Below are 18056 nucleotides of genomic sequence, written 5' to 3'. Positions count from 1 at the left end.
TTTATTTATTTATACATTGATGTATTTATTTCCATATTTATTTATGCATTTATTTATTTATTTGTGTATTCATTTCAACATTTATTTATTTCTGTATTTATTTCGTCATTTATTTATTCCTGTATTTATTTATTTATTTACGTATTTATTTATTTATTCCTGTATTTATGTACGTAATTTATTTATTCCTGTATTTCTTCATACATTTATTTATTTATACTTAAGTCATGTTCCGTCCTCCATATTTTGCTGGACCAGGTAACCCAGGGTCGATGAAACCGACGATTTGTGGGCAGCACTTCGAGAGATCGTGTTTCGAACAATCAACAATGCTTGCTAAGGAGAGAGAGTAAAAGCTTTCTCGAAGGTTCGTTTTGCTTTCTTATCACGTTACGTTAATGTTAACTTAACCTTAAGTTTGCCATGAGGCTATGTTACTTCCCTTAAGAGCTAGCTGTCTTAGCTAACAACAGTTAGCAGCTAACGTTTTCTTCAGTTTGTGTTTCCACTGAAAAGCGTGATGTAGTTATTTAAGGATAAATTAACGTTATCTTAAAAGTAGAGAGAGTTAAGTTGTGCTTAAAATCGTCAATGTAATGCACGTTAAAGGTTTTTTTAAATCGTCAATGTAATGCACGTTAAAGGTTTTGTGTTGAACATGAAGTTAGCTTTACTGTAGCTCACCAAAGGTTAGCATGTTTTTGTACTTTATGTGGCAGCTCGCTTAATACAAAGAGGGGTTTTGTGCTTCATTGTTAACTTTTCCCACAAATGTGTGTTAATCTACCTGAAATTGTAGGGACAGTTTTTTTCTACTCAACTATACAGACCATTGTTGAGGAGATGCAAAACATACTGTAAATGAGTTGGGTCCGACATATACTTTGAGTGATGTTACTTTGCTGCTAGAAAATGAAACATTATCAGATGAGGACATCACCAAAGTGTGTGAGTCTGTCAGGGGATTTGATCTGTTCTCTGCATGTCGTACAGGTACACATACATGTACGTATGTATGTGTACACACTGCTCTGGTATGAATTAAAAATATAATTGTAAAATGTAAGTCTCTCGCTCTTGTCATCGTTCAGGCTTTGCATTTGAACTCCTATGACTGGTTGCGGACTTGAAGGGAACGACTTCCTGGCCTTCCTGACATCCAGGAAAAAGGTGAGATTCTAATCCATTTCAATGCCAAAAGCAAGTAATTGTTTGAGAGATGCAATGCAGCAAAAGGCCCAGCTGGATGGTTGCTGCTCCGTGTGGAACGTGTTCTATCAGGCCAGTGCATGACATTAAGGATTTTGGGAGATGGCCCTGTGGGCCATCTAAGCTAATTTACAGATGGCCCTGAGCCCAATAGAGAGGCGAAGTCCCTCCCCTTCCGAAAGCCTCCATGGGACCCCGGAAGCGGAAAATTATACATTGAAGTCAATGGAGAGAGAAAGGTTATCTTTTGATCCCGTTTGAATTGTGCCACGAATGACACATATGATGTTTGTCAATTTAAAAGAACATTTTGCAAGTCAAAAAAATAAAAATGTGTCGTAAAACTGTGAAGTTACAAATTTTTTCGTGTGAAACCGCTCAGTGGTCTCTCGTCTCGCACAATACGCGTCACCAACATAAAGATGGCCGTCACGTTAGCACATTTCACCACATTCTTTCAGAATGAGAATAAAAGTATTTTACGAGGTGAAAATCACTACAAGTCTGGGCACGTTGAGAGCTGTACCTATATGAAAGGGGAGTTAGTCGGTTCTGTAAGAGCCAGCATGCGGGACCGGCTTTACAAGGTTTCGGTGAGTAATATGAGTGCAATGTGTAACGTTAATGTCAGCTAGCTAACATTAGCTAACAAGGTACACTAACGTGTTTTGTTTTAGCAACTAGTTTTCTCCTTAAGAACTTCGTGGTCTCTGTGTATGCTGTGGATAACATTAGTGTTCACAAGAACAAGGTACACTCCCGTGTTTTGTTTTAGTTGCTCTTCAGATTGAAGCGGCCAGTTTTATATCGACTATACTGTATGTGTGATCTCCTTTTTCTCGTTGTGTCATTTGAGTTTATTTGCTGTGTGTCGATTCAAGGATTTTGGTTATCTAGGCACAGCTGTGTGTGACTCCCTCTGGTACACCGGTATGTGTTTTCCTAATGTAGAGAGCATTGATTAATTAATAAACTACACACTGAGTCTAGATCCTGACCAAATCCTTTTTTATTGTTGATCAAATGTTTTTCAAAAATGTATTCATACACATTTAGAAAAATACAATGTACAATCACAACCAATACAACACAAATTAGAAAAAATACAGAAAAAACAAACAATAACAACAGACAAGAGGACAAAACTATGGAAAAATAAACCCTCCCACCCCCAGATCCGGACCATCCTTGTATTATTGCTCATTCAATCTATTATAGCATGCTAACAAATGGTACTTACTTTATTTTTACAGATCTGCATGGGAGACGATGGCGCGATGCAGAGCGCTGTCTGTGATTGTGCACAGGAGATGTACAAATGCAGCCACGCTGCAGCATTGGCAATATTTGCCATGTGGCAGATCAGCTCCACAGATGTTGAGTGCCAGTGGAGGAAGCCTGGCACTTCCAAAGTAGTCCAGCCGGTGTCTCAACTTTACCAACAGCGAGAGGAGACATACAACCCACTGGCCAGAGACATCGCCAACTGTCAACTGGGGGGTTGTAAACCAGGCCGAAGGGGTGAAGGCTTTTGTGGAGGCCTATCAAGTGACAGTGTTCGAATCGAGTCTGGTCTCTTTGTGAGTGAGTCGGGTGTTCTGGGAGCATCACCCGATGGACTTGTGGAGCCATCTGCCCTGCTGGAGGTGAAGTGTCCACACAGCCAGAGGAACATGACCATCACGGAGGCAGTCCAGTTACCATCCTTTTGTCTCCGTGAGGAGGGTGGGTCATATATTCTCAAGGAGAATCACCCATACTGGCACCAGGTCCAAGGGCAGCTGCACATCACAGACCGGAGTCTCTGCTACTTTGTTGTGTGGACCACGAAGGAGGCGATCATCATCCCCATCCCCAAAGACCCTGCATGGCATGGAAATCTCCTCCTCCTGGAACAATTCTACACCCAGCATATGCTCCCTGTGTTGGCCAGTAGAGAGGAGGACATTTCAATAAACATACTCTTAACACCCTCGGACTCTGCGTTGTGTTTTGTATGTGTGATGGGGTGTTATGCAGAGGGGAGGAAAACAGGACACAGCAGATTGGGATTGTGGTGGAGATGCTGAGCAGTTATTTAATTGTTGCATGTAATTATTATTATACTGCGTGCTTCTTAGTTATTCCATCTTTTGCTGTAACATGGATCTGTATGTAACTCTATATTTACTTGTTATCTACCACACTTCCTTCTACATCATACACCATCATTATACATGATGGTGTATATAGGATATATATATTTGTATACATATCTGTAAATTGTATAATTGTATTTAAACGTCTTTTTGATCTCTCAAACTGAGTAAGATTGACAATAAAGTTGACTTTGAAAAATATATATATTCTTTATGAAAATAGTTGACTGTTGTCAAATGAATCCAAATGAAACGTTGGACTGAACTACAACTACGCCTTTAAATCTCTACGGACTGTTTTTCAGTGGGATGGCAAGTTCCTATCTTTAAACATTTATTAGTTTTTTCTCAGAACAGATTTGATTTTCTGAAGTTAATTTAACTTTGCCGACCATGTAAGGTCATTATTAAAAAGGTACAATCAATTTGTTTAGGGTTGACTAAAATAATGAAAAACATTCATTTGGATAATTTACTGACAGAATAAGAAACTCAATGATGCTCTACTCACCTGTTCCCTTTTTATAAAGTGAAACAGTTGAAACGATAGATTTTAGTAAACTTAAAAACAACCTTCTCCAAAAGCTATCAAGGAATATACCGAATACTTGTTTTAGAACTTTATTACATATTTTTATATAAATAGTTTGAATGATCCATAATTGACAGAAGCTTGTGTTTACACTGACCTGTTACTCATATATTAATGTCTTTGTAACTTCAGTAAACCACTACCTCACTAATTTCTTTCATTCATCACGGTTCAGTAAACTAAGTGATACATGAACCAGTTTAATCATTATAATAACGTAGGATTGCAACTCTTTGAAAATGTATGTGGCTCTTAAAAGAGCTGTTGTGTTTGGGTGTGCTGGTCTCAGGTCAGTCTAAGCCCTCTCTCCGCGGATGTGGCGGGCCAGCTGGATGTCCTTGGGCATGATGGGGACCCTCTTTGCTTGGTTCATCTTACTGGGGGGGGCAGCTACATGGATGTCGGTGCAGTCCACAATCATTGCGCAGTTGAAGGCAGAATGAATTTATTATTGACTCCGAATGAAGCACAACTTCATGTCATACAATGCAATGACTTTATTTGTAATTGTGTAAAAAAATATGAGCATTGATTAGCAAGCAGGACCTGCAGGAACAGAGAATGGTGATGGATGGAGCTGGGAAGAGAGAAGAATAAAGAAAACAGATCAACTTTATTATCGGATATTAAAAATTCAATTTCAAAACAAGTTGCCGCTCCTACAGTTTTCTAGTATGTAAAGATGATTTCACATGACCTATGCAAAATATCACACTCAATACATGTGTGTCTCTGGGGGGTGCATTGTGCCTTTGATGTATATAAATAATATACCATAACCAAATACTATTACGTACAGTGGAAATCAGGTTGCCAGAGCAGGTCAGTGTGCATGTTCCTCAACGTCTCAGCAGTTACAGGTGAGGTAAAGAAAATAAAAGAGAAAAAGGTCAGTAACAACACTTTAAAGTAACAACACTTTGAATAATTATCTCTTCTAACAATTTTCTCTCAATAAGCACACAACGACTGTCTTTCCAACAAACAGATTGTCATCACAATGAAACACGTCCAGAAGAATGTCATGCAAAGCTCCATGCCTGCCTTCGACTCTCCCTGAACTGCTTCCTTAGCACCCGGTGGAGGGCGCAGTAGGCTACTCTTCAAAAGTTTCACGAAATACTTACCATCATGTTTGGTTACTGTTTAACATTTTGGTTTACTTCATGTAATAAAATAATAACTTCATGGTAAGGCTACTAAAAATGACAAGGCTAAGTAATGTAATGCTAACTAACGTGCTCGCTACTCGTCGCTACTAGCTAGGTAGCTAACTTGACTATGTTCCATGCACAACATGTATATTACCTATGATATTACCTGATATGTTTGATCCAGCGACTCCTGGTCCTTTCATCAGACGGGAATCGATAGAAGGAGCAAGTGGTATGATCACTTTTATGACTACAACCTGGTACAAAGCACACAGGCATCTTGTAAAAGTGAATTTATTTTTAGCGATCTATAATTTATTGGAGGGAATAAATTAGTTATGAGATTTTCTTCTTCTTCGCTTTAATTACGAGTCTTATTATAAATCACCGAGCATGCCTGTGACATCACTTACGCGACCCAGAATGGGATTTGGGATTTGTAGTCTTTGTAGTAGCGTATTTTTCATAGTCTTATATTTCAGCAGTTTTACGACAAAATGTGACTTTTTTTACATGGAAATGATTGTTTAAGATTGACAAACATCATATGTGTAGTTCGTGGCACAATTCAAACGGGATCAAAAGATACGTGTTCTCTCTCCATTGAATTCAATGTAAATTTTTCGCTTCCGGGGTCCCATGGTCCGGAAGTAGATGGGCGTGACTTCGCCTCTCCATAGAGATTGCCCTGAAAAATGCGCGCGGACGAAATGGCACGAAGGGTTTGGGGGGCCTCCGTCCCCCTAGAAAATTTAGATTTTTGCAGGTCTTAGATGCTGTCTGGTGCATTCTCTAGACTGAATTATAAGATGAACCACCACAATATTGTATTCAGTGCATGACATTAAGGATTTTGGGAGATGGCCCTGTGGGCCATCTAAGCTAATTTACAGATGGCCCTGAGCCCAATAGAGATTGCCCTGAAAAATGCGCGCGGACAAAATGACGCACGAAGGGTTTGGGGGGCCTCCCCCTAGAAAATGTAGATTTTTGCAGGTCTTAGATGCTGTCTGGTGCATTCTCTAGACTGAATTATAAGATGAACCACCACAATATTATATTGTACAATTTCAATTTTATTTTTAATTTCACTTGTTTGTTTGTTCTTGTTTGTGTTTGCTCGCTTGCATGCCCTGCATAGCTTTAAGAAATACTTAAGTTGTTTGGTCAAGACACTTTCCATCTGATGAAGGCAAATGCCTTCCCAGATGTAAAAAAAGTAGAAAACATTACATTCAGTTATAACTGCCAAAACAAACATTATTTACACTATTATGGCCCCTGTTAAAAATGTTTGTAATGTTATCTAAATTGGTCGAACGAATGCCTCCTCATCCGGAAGCTGACCGAGCAGACCCGAGCAGCAGTCGAGAGGAGCCGAGCGCATCCGCGAAGCACACAAAATGGCGACGTCAGAGTTCCCGTTAGCCGGCAAATCTAAATATCTTCGGTCAAAATAATTTCCCTTTAGCGCAATACCGCTTCAGTTGCGCCACTTATGTGACAGACAAGAAGAGTATGTGACAGACAAGAATAGTCAATTCTAATGTCTAACACTTAATGTGGAGAAAGTGATGTCCTGTATGGGTTGATTGTGCGTTGATCTGTTGGTAATGCCTCGGGGTTCCGGTGGGCATGTAAACAAATGCATAATGCTGCGCTATACTTTGTGGCCTCATCCGGTTGCATAGCGACACTTATTGTTTAGGTGTCTTTTAATAAGCAGGTAGTCATATCATTAGCTAGAACTAGCTGGATCTGATCGATATGGACATAAACGCGAGTGAAGTCTAATCTGACGGGAGAGAGAGATCAGCTGCTGCTGACGAGTCGACACGCAGCTCTGCATGATCACATGCAGCGGTGAGCGGACAAAACACACACTTTAGGTTAGAATATCACACGTAGCTATTTTAATTACCTCTCAAACTACCGTAACTAGTTATAGATATGTTTAGTTTTACTGTCGGGTCTCTCATTACTGGATCCGCGAGCTGCATGATACTGGCACAATAGATTGCCCGATCGGGCAACCAGCAGGTGAGGCTTCATTGCCCGAGCTAAATACTAGATGGCCCCGGGCCATCGGGCAGTCCTTAATGTCGAGCCCTGCAGGCAAAGCACTTTGGTACCCAGTTATTTATGGTATTGAGTTTGAATTTAGCCTTTGGAAGGTAATTTCCAACAGTGCATTGTAATGACTGAAAAAACATTTCTTTGTCTCTTAACATTCCTATAATAATTTGTTTTTTTATTGTTGATATTGTTTTGTTCTTTATTCTTGTTGTGAGAATCACTTTGCAATTGTGTGAGTGCTATATAAATAGTTACACTAATATTATTGTTGTTACCATCATTACTATTATTAAAAACGTTGTCTTTGTTTTCTTTATTTATTGCTGCAGAAAGGATCATGCCAGCTCACATCAAACACCTGATCAAGAACTTGTGAATCTTCAGGCAGAAAAGACGAAAACACCTGTTCAAAGTTCCAGTTCCCTGTACATCGAACCATGCCTGTCCTCTGTTCCACATGTCTTCAGTCAGTTCTGGATCCCATGACTCGGACACTAGTTCTACCAAGGCTCATTAGAGGTAAGCAGTGGAGAGGAGAGGAGTGGAGCTATCTTTGTATTTGGGTTGCAAGTCGACAAAGGTGATCAAGTGCTGATACTTATAATGATCCGATTCATTTGATATTGATTGTCTGCCAATACCGAATCCTGATCCGATTCTTATATTTCCCAGATAATACAGCTGCACCGTGTACACTCGCTCTATTTGTTTTTGGGACCAAGCAGTAAGACAACAGGACACAGGAGTGGGTTTAATAAACTAGGGTTTTTATTTACCCAAAAATCCACAAAACATCATATAATAGCAAGGCCTATAAAAGAGGTCAACAGAAAATACCTCAAAGAAACATAACAGGTGTTAACTCAACAAAACTGACCTGCTACAATGAAAAACCAAGGAACCTATATAGTGGCTTGGCCAAACCAAATTGAACCCAAGGGATAATTAATAGTCACATCATACACAAAGGATACTGACAAAACCCAAATCCCCCCTTTGACATGGAAGCAGGTGGTTTGTCCCAATTGGCTCCTTGCAGTATTTATGAGTCCTCAGCGCTCGGCCTCACCCTTTGCTGAACCAGGAAGTAACCTCCCCCAATGGACATGGTAACATTTAGAGCAAATGTGTGGTGTTAATTGGCATGTTTTATTGTAGCTGCACTGGAGCAAAACTACTAAAGATGAGGATGCAGTGTAGTTGGTTTACCCTGTGAGGCTGTGGCCATCACACACTGCCTGCCATGCCCAGAAAAGATCGGAGCTGCTTCCTTGTTTGTGGCACAGGACATGACTCGATGGCCTGAATCTTGCTGACCCGTGGCCGTATCACACCGCATCCAATGATGTGGCCCAGGCACTCCGTCTCTGCAGCGGCAAAGACGCACTTCGATGGATTGATAGTCAGCCCTGCAGAGTAGAGGCGATCCAAGACAGTGTGCAGATGTTCCATGTGCTCCTCCCAGGTGGAGCTGTAAATGACAATGTCATCCAGATATGCTGCAGCAAAACCAGATAAATCACAAAGTACCTGATCCATAAGCCTCTGGAAAGTCGCTTGAGCACCATGCAGCCCAAATGGCATGACCGTGAACTGGAAAAGACCCAATGGTGTCCTCATTTCATTTAATTTCAAACCTTTATTTAACCAGATTGGTCCCATTGAGATCATAGATCTCTTTTTCAAGGGAGACCTGCAGCATATAGGTTCCACATGAAACATAAAACAATAAAGGACATTATACATTATATTTACAGGATATATTTACATAGTTATAGACATTTACAAGTGGCCATAGTATCAACGAGCATTTCATTTAGCCTAGCTTTAAAAACATGCAGAGGAATGAGATTGCTCAGTTTCAATTCTTGCGGAAGACTGTTCCAAGCAAATGGAGCTGCGCACATAAAAGCTGTCTTACCTAAGACAGTCCTTGCTCTTGGCACATCTAACAATACTACATAATGCGATCTCAGACAATAGCTGCTTGCAACTCTCTGTGTTATCAGAGAGCAGATATAATACGGGAGTTTACCCAACAAAGCTTTATAAATAAACGTGTACCAATGACTGAGCCTCTTTACAGTAAGTGATGGCAGACCTGCCTTGGCATACAGGGTACAGTGATGAGTAAGTGCTTTACAATTTGTGACAAATCTCAGTGCGCTGTGATAGGCGGCATCTAACTTGTTCAGGCAATAGGCAGGTGCATTCATATACAACAAATCACCATAGTCCAGCACAGGTAAAAAGGTCACAGTGACTAGCCTTTTCCTGGCTTCAAAAGAGAAACGGGACTTGTTTCTGAAAAAGAAACCTAGTCTAACCCTCAGCTTTTTAAGCAGGTTATTGACATGAAGTTTAAAAGTAAGACAATCATCAAGCCAGATACCTAGGTATTTATAACTGGTAACCACTTCAAGTACTTGTCCTTGCATAGTAACAATATCCAAAACAGGCTCTGGTGTCTTTTTAGCTTTTGAAAATAGCATTACCTTGGTTTTATCAACATTTAAAATAAGCTTAAGTTCAGCAAGCTGAGTCTGAATAATGTTAAAAACAGCCTGTAATTTAACACCAGCCTCCTTAATGGAGGGACCTGCACAATACATCACGGTATCATCCGCATAAAAATGTAAAGTAGCTTCATCCACATTTTCACCTAAACTGTTGATATATATGGAGAATAAAAGTGGACCTAAAACAGAACCTTGAGGAACACCATTAGCAATGTTTAACCACTCAGAAGACAGCCCATCAAAGTGAACACATTGGGACCTTTCAGAGAGGTAGTTCACAAACCACCCCACTGCATGGCTGGATATGCCGATACTGAGTAGCCTCTGCTTTAAGATGCGATGATCGACGGTATCAAACGCTTTGGAAAGGTCAATAAATAGAGCTGCACAACTCTGCTTATTGTCTAAAATACTCGTAATGTCATTCACCACTTTCATTGTGGCAGTGAAGGTGCTATGTTGTTTTCTGAAGCCTGACTGATGTTTAGACAGGATATCATTTTTACATAAAAACTCCTTTACCTGTTCACTCACTAGGCGTTCGAGCACCTTCGCCAGAACTGACAATTTAGAGATTGGCCTATAGTTATTTAAAATAGTTGCCTCCCCTCCTTTTAGTAAAGGCAAGACATAAGCTGACTTCCATACTTTTGGAATTGCATTTGTGCTGAGGGAGAGGTTAAAAAGAGTAGTAAGAGGAAGAGCAATAAAATCTGCAGCTATCTTTAAAAAGAAAGGTTCTACGTTGTCCGGGCCAGCCGGTTTCTTAGGATCTAGCTTAGATAAGGCTTCATGAACAACATTGACAGTAAAAGGAGTAAAACTGAAAGGGTTTTCCGGACCACATTGTTCAGAGTCACGGATTGGGGTGTTCACAGAAGCAGAGTTAGTCACAGAATCAAACATAGAACCGCAGGACACAAAATGCTCATTAAAGCAATTTAACATAGTGGCCCTGTCCGATATAGTGCCAGATGCTGTGGTAAGGCACGGAGGTAGCTCATTACGGATCTCACCGGTGGATATCGATTTTATTGCTTTCCAAAATTTCCTAGGATTATTTAGGTTTTCTGTGGTAACTGACAATAGTACTTCGACTTTGCACTTTTGACATTTGAAGTGAAGCTATTCCTTAGCTGCCTAAAACGCAGCCACTCTACCTCTGAGCCTGATTGCCTAGCCTTTGCCCAGGCCTTGTTTCTCTCATGAAGGAGACTAGACAGCTCAGCAGAAAACCAAGGATTGTCTCGTCCCTTTACTCTAAATTTTCGCAGGGGTGCATGTCTATCAATGATCTCCATAAAACCAAGATAAAAATAAGACCATGCGGTTTCCACATCAGCACACAGATCGATTTTACCCCAATCAAAATCAAACAGATCATGCACAAAACCCTGCTCAACAAAATGTTTTTTGTCTCTCTTAATGATAATGCAAGGTTTAACCTTTTGGACCTTAGTGTCCCTAATTGTGGCTACAACACAGTGATCGCTCAGATCATTTGCAAATACTCCCACAGATGAATATTTATGGGGAATATTAGTTAAAATGAGATCAATTAGGGAGGATTTATTAGGGGACTTAATATTTGGGCGAGTAGGACTGTCAACAATCTGAGTAACATTCAAAGAGATACAAAGGTTTTTAAAATCCTCTGACACTGCAGTTAACCAGTCCCAGTTAAAATCTCCAAGTAGCACTATTTCCTTATAGTCTAGTTGTGATAAAAGATTTGCTAGTGAAGACAAGGAGTCTTTGACAGCTGAGGGGGGTCTGTAACAACTCACTACCATGACCTGTTGACCCTTTGCCACTTCTATATTTATGGCTAAAAATTCAAATTGCTTACTGATCGATTTGGAAACTAATGTGGTTACACTGAACTTATTCTTAACATAAATGGCAACGCCACCACCTTTATTAGGCCGGTCGGTACGATACACATTAAAACCATTTAAGGCCATGTCAGAGGCCAAAATAGATTTGTTTAGCCATGTTTCTCATAAGACAATGACGTCAGCGTCAGTCGATTTTGCCCAGATACGGACAAAATCTAGTTTACCTAACAGACTGCGCACATTCAAGTGGATGAAACCCAACCCAGACCTAGCTTTAAAATCAGCAGGAGTAGCGATCTGACTACTACTACTGGGCGGACCAGGGTTAGGTTGTACATTTCCTGACAGTAATAACAACAACAAAAACCAGACATCTTTTCCTCTTAAACGACACAAATACATTGTCATCTACTTTAGAAACACCGGAAAAGCCTGCGAGAGTGTGATTAGAGCTTAAGAAGCAGTCCTGAAGAACCATCATCGCAGGAAAATAAAAAAGACAAACATATTTTGTCGAGCAGATTGACTGTGACAAGGCAACCGGTAATTGTTTGAGCAACACATCCGAACCTTTGCAGGGGATGCCCACTGCGGGTGGCAGAACAGAACCTGAATCCAGTAGTCTTCTCAGAATGACTAGAGATCTTCTCATAGTCCAAAACAGTTAACAGGCACAGCAGAATCCCGATATGGGCCATTTTCCCAGACCAGCAACAATTATCCGCGATTTCCTGGAGAAAAAATCAGCACAGCAGCAAAGGACAGGCGAAAACAGCAGCGTGGAAGCGCTCCGGTCCCTCCGTGGTATCCCCGGGTGTGAAAACAGGCCTCTGCAACAGCAGAACCAGGACAGGTGGAAAGCAGGCCCCAGCGGTGGTAAAATCCTCCTCCGCACAGCAGCACACGCCCCGGTGGAAGCAGGCTAAGCCCGAAGCTGGGATCCACTCCGTCTCTCCGCGACGACTCCGGGGTAAAAACCTCTCCAGTACAGCCGTATTCTACAGGTGGGAGCAGGCCTCCGTAAATCGCAGATCGCATGCAGCAACAGGTGGAGCCGCTCCGTCTCTTCGCGACGTCTCCGGAGGAAAAACACCTCAGTACAGCCGCACTCGACAGGTGGGAGTAGGCCTCCACAGTTTGCAGACAACTAAAACTACTACTTGTATAAGCAGGGATGGCTAACAGTTTGTAAGCAGGAGAGCTAGATGCTGCTAGATGCTAACAGATGCCAGATGCTAACAGGTAAGTGCGAGCCTGTAGAAATTGCGACTGCCTGTAGAAATTGCGACTGCCTCCAATGACAGCGTAGATGTGAGTGACAGTGTGGGGAGTGTAGCAGTCCTAAAGGCTGTCAGCTCCCTGGACCGCTCACCCTTGGAAAGATCTAATGTGGTTAAGTATTTGGCTTTTCCAAGCCGTTCAAGCAGTTCATCGATTCTTGGTGTTGGATAAGAATCAAACAGAGAAATTCAGTTCAGGTACCTAAAATCAATACAAAACCTAAGACTACCATCCTTCCCACCACTCGCTTTTCGAAATCTCAATGATCCCCAGGGACAGCATCAGATCGACCTCCTTTTTCAGTGACGCCAGCAGGCGTTCCGGAATCCTGTAACTCAGCCGTCTAACAGAAGCACCTTCTCTAACCACAATGTCATGCTCAACATTATCTGTTCTCCCAGGATTCTCCTGAAATAATTCTGACCTACAGATTGTTCTCATCTGAAGCTGTTTGTCTTCTGAGAGGTGGCTGAGGTCATGGCTCACCGTAGCCCCCCCTGGAGATAGGTATTGCTCCTCCACTTCCTGTTCCTCTTGCACATCCCTGATGAGCATCACTTTTGCTTCTTGTTCAGGTCGCGGCACCCACTCTTTCAAGAGATTTATATGTAGTACTCTACTGGAGCGTGGCTTCCCAGGGGTCGATACCTCATATGTTGTGGGCCCGAGTTGCTTCTTGATCTCAAATGGTCCCTGCCACTTTGCCAACAGCTTGCTGTTATCACTTGGGCGGAGAACTAGTACCTTTTGTCCTGGGTTGAAGGATCTTTGCTGAGCTGACCGATCATACCAGGACTTCTGCTGTTGCTGGGCCACTGCCATGTGAGATTGGGCAAGCAGACTCATTTTCTCCAATCGATCTCTCATCTGAACAACATAGGATACAATGTTAACAGAACCATCCCTCGCCTTGTTTCCCTCCCAAATCTCCCTCAACAGTGAGAGAGGTCCTCGTATTTCATGTCCATACAAAAGTTCAAATGGAGAGAAACCAGTGGAGGCTTGGGGTACTTCTCTATAAGCAAAGAGGAGGTATGGCAGCCACTGGTCCCAGTCTGTGCCACTGTTGTTGACAAACTTCCGTAGCATCTGCTTCAGGGTTTGGTTGAAACGCTCCGTCAATCCATCAGTTTGGGGATGATATGGTGTGGTCCTCAGGCTCCGAATACCCAGCAAGTGATACACCTGTTTCAGCAGAGTGGACATGAAGTTAGTTCCCTGATCAGTTAATATTTCATGAGGGAAACCTACTCTTGAAAATAACTGAACCAAACAGAAAGCAACTGATTTTGCTTTTATGGATTTTAATGGAAAAACTTCTGGGTACTTTGTGGCGTAATCTATTATGACCAGCATGTACCGGTTTCCCTCCTTGCTCCTCTCAACAGGACCAACAATGTCCATCCCAAGGCGCTCAAATGGGGTGCCAATGATGGGTAAAGGCTGGAGGGGAGCTCTGGAGGGGGTTCTAGCAGATGTTATTTGGCACTGAGGACAACTTCTGCAGAATTGAGTGACCTCTCTTCGCAGGCCAGGCCAGTGAAAATACCGTTGGATGCGAGCTATGGTTTTATGCTTACCCAGGTGGCCAGCCCAGGGGATAGAGTGCCCCAAAGAGAGAATGTTGTATCTAACTGCTTGGGGAACCACTAGCTGCAACACCGACCCCTGCTGACGGTAGAGAATGCCATTTTGCAGAACATACTCGTCTTCGTTGAAGTCCAGCTCAGCCCCTGGCTCTTTTTCCTTCGCCGTCTGAAAAAGAGAAACTAGGGATAGATCAGCTTTCTGCATTTCCATGATATTGGCTGGCCTTTGAAACTGTAAGGCTACATCTGGCTCAGTGCTGGATGGTGGGTTCACCACTGTGTGTTGGAACTTTTCCTGCCTCCTCTGTCTGCAAGTTTTCCGAGGTCTCCCAGATGTTGTGTCAAGCTCCTGATTGAAAAAAGGTAAAGCACTAAGAGTCTCAGAGTGCTCATTTAGTGATTTTGCCTGTGCTCTAGTAACTACAACATTACATTTTTGGCTTTGCTTCCCCTCCAACAAATCAAAAAGCACTGGAAGATCTCGCCCCAGCACCGCTGGATAAGGCAAGTTATCAACAACTCCAATGTTCAAGAGGTAAGTTTGACCCTCTACTTTTATGTACATGTCAGCTGTTGAATAGCTTTTCTCATCTCCATGCACACAACAGATTGGGATCGTGTCTCTTGTGCTAATAATGTTGGGTGGTACAAACTTCCGGTGTACAAGAGTCTGACTACTCCCAGAATCCAGCATGGCCTTGATAATCTGTCCATTAACTTCTATGAGTGTCATCTTAATAGACTGGTCATCCTTACGCACATGCTCAATATGAGGGCGGGGCACAAAGCACATTTGTGTCATTTTGGTTGCATTTTGGGGGCACATAGGTTTTATATGGCCTTCTATTCCACAGAGATAACAAATTGGCTTTTTACCAAGAGGTTTAAATGGGCCGCTAGCTGACTGCTTTTCCCACATGGGAGGCTTACCCACACCGGAGGGTGCCTCCTGATCGTACTGTCGAGCTGGTTTGTGTCGATCCTTTGAACTCCATGAGTTATAGCTCCATTGTTGTCCTTTATTACGGGCAGCAACAAAGACATCAGCCAGTCCAGCAGCCTCCATCGCCGATCCTGGGTCACGCTCTCGGATCCAGACTTGAAGCTCAGGGGACAACTTTCTCAAATATTGCTCTAGTATGATTATTTCATCAATTTCATGTATGGATTTACCTTTTGGTTGGATCCATTTCCCATAAAGTTCCTTGAGTCTTACATACAACTCCTTGGGCTCTCGTCAGGGTTAAACTCCAAGGAACGAAATCTTTGCCTGTAGGTCTCAGGGTTATCATACTTAGAAAGAAAAGCAGATTTTACTTGGTCATAGTCAAGGGAATCATCAATGTCCATATGCACATAAGCACCTCTAGCTTTGCCAGTAAGCAATGGTAACAAGTGAAAAACCCAATCTGCTTTCTGCCACCGGCATGCTATAGCAATCCGTTCAAATGTAATCAGAAAGTGTTCAATGTCATTATTGTCCGTTAATCTTTCCATTCTGGGCTCATGGTGTGTGCGAGACTGACCTGCAAGGTTTGGATGGGCAGCCATGGTAAAAAGCTCAGCTTGCACCTGAGGATGGTTGCTGGTGGATGGTAAGACTTCCACCTCTGATGGATCAGGGTCTGCGGACAGAGAATCTGGTACTGGAGATGTTCTGGCCTGAACTTCTAACTGCAAAAGCTGAAACTGCTGTTGCATTGTTTCAAACCGCTGTTCCTGTCTTGTAGTTATCTCGCTCTGCTTTGCCGCTTGAGCCTCCATCTGCCCCATATGAGCCTGAAGCAGGGCCACCAGGTCCGACATGGATGGCTCCTTACCTTCACCCTCAGTGCTTTCTACCACTCCAGAGGCCCCATTGTCCTCCTCTTCACTGCTGGCTTGCTTCTCCTGGATATTTGAAAGGCTTGTCGGTCCTCCCGGTTTCCTTGTAATTCTCCCTCCACGCTGCATCTTTTTTTTTTTTTTTTTAAAGAAAAGAAAGTGAAAAAAACACCTGTGTCCTCCACTGAATGATCCCACCACTGCCACCAATTGTCAGGGACCAAACAGTAAGACAACAGGACACAGGAGTGGGTTAAATAAACTAGGGTTTTTATTTACCCAAAAATCCACAAAACATCATATAATAGCAATGCCTATAAAAGAGGTCAACAGAAAATACCTCAAAGCAACATAACAGGTGTTAACTCAACAAAACTGACCTGCTACAATGAAAAACCAAGGAACCTATATAGTGGCTTGGCCGAACCAAGTTGAACCCAAGGGATAATTAATAGTCACATCATACACAAAGGACACTGACAAACCCAAATCCCCCCTTTGACATGGAAGCAGGTGGTTTTGTCCCAATTGGCTCCTTGCAGTATTTATGAGTCCTCAGCGCTCGGCCACACCCTTTGCTGAACCAGGAAGTAACCTCCCCCCAATGGACATGGTAACATTTAGAGCAAATGTGTGGTGTTAATTGGCATGTTTTATTGTAGCTGCACTGGAGCAAAACTACTGAAGATGAGGATGCAGTGTAGTTGGTTTACCCTGTGAGGCTGTGGCCATCACAGCCATTGTAATTCACCATAAGCAATTGTTGACTGTAACGTCTATGCCAACCAACTGTCATTTGTAATGTATTATACTTTAACGATCAAGTTCTGGCAACCACAGCAGCCCAAATGTTAACGTAAATGTCAAGTTTTCTTTTTACAGTGTACTTATATCTGTACATTTATTTTCAGTTTGCTTGAAGAAGTGGCTTCAACAGACAGAAATGCAGGCCAGATTGGGAAAGGCTGGACGACACAGCGGGAAACATTATGGACATGAACAAGGAAAAACAAAAACACTTTCTTTGTTGCCTTTTTCTTATTATATATAGTGTTACGGTTTTGTTACCATTTAAATATTGAATTCTATTTATTACTTTTATTTTAAATCAAATGCCACCGGTTTTAGATAATATATTATTTTGATGTATAGGTTGATTTGCAGGTTGGTTGTTATTTGTATTATTATTGTATTGTTACTGTGTATTTTATTATATTAACTAGCTATTTATTAGATTGAAATACTGTTATGAACACTATACAATGTCTTTATTTTGGTAGATACCAGAATACATGACACAATGAATCTTTGTAATATATTTATGTTCTCTTGTTTAAATAATCATACCAGTATTTAATGTGTGCTGGTCACCTGGAATCCTGGTAAGCTCCCAGCAGGGTATATTTAATACTATTATTAAACATAAGCTGGTGATAGATGGATAAACCAGCCATCCTGGCCAGCTGAAGTGTCCCAAACCCCCTTCCAGCCAACCATTCCAGCCTAATATCTACTGGCTGGTCAATTTACAACAGCCTGACCAGCTACATTTATCTAAGCTGGTTTTTTCAGCAGAGTTATTATTATTTATTTACTATTTATTGAGAATCTATGAATTATAGTCAAATGTACCAGTCTCTGTTCTGTTGCCTGAGCCAAGTGTGCCTGCTACATTACGAGGTATAATTATTGATTTACTATTTATTGAGAATATCTATGAATTAAAGTCAAATGTATATATACCAGTCTGTGTTCTGTTGCTGCACCGGATCTCCGCCAAATCCAGGATCATCATCCCCATGTTCGCTCCCGTCTGTACCTCTACCGCTACTTGAA

At 41.9% G+C, this 18056-nt stretch overlaps 1 long non-coding RNA gene across 1 annotated transcript; it reads left to right on the top strand.

Moving 5' to 3' along the window:
* The first annotated feature begins 257 nt into the window (after positions 1 to 257).
* On the top strand, positions 258 to 17260 carry LOC117558039. The gene is made up of 4 exons (XR_004570787.1): positions 258 to 367; positions 1092 to 1170; positions 7499 to 7688; positions 17132 to 17260. It is a non-coding gene; the product is annotated as an uncharacterized LOC117558039 (long non-coding RNA).
* Positions 17261 to 18056: the final 796 nt, after the last annotated feature.

The sequence above is a fragment of the Gymnodraco acuticeps genome, unplaced genomic scaffold (genome assembly GCF_902827175.1).
Source record: "Gymnodraco acuticeps unplaced genomic scaffold, fGymAcu1.1, whole genome shotgun sequence".
In the NCBI taxonomy this organism is placed as follows: Eukaryota; Metazoa; Chordata; class Actinopteri; order Perciformes; family Bathydraconidae; genus Gymnodraco; species Gymnodraco acuticeps.
This window is presented reverse-complemented; position numbering and strand designations above follow the sequence as displayed.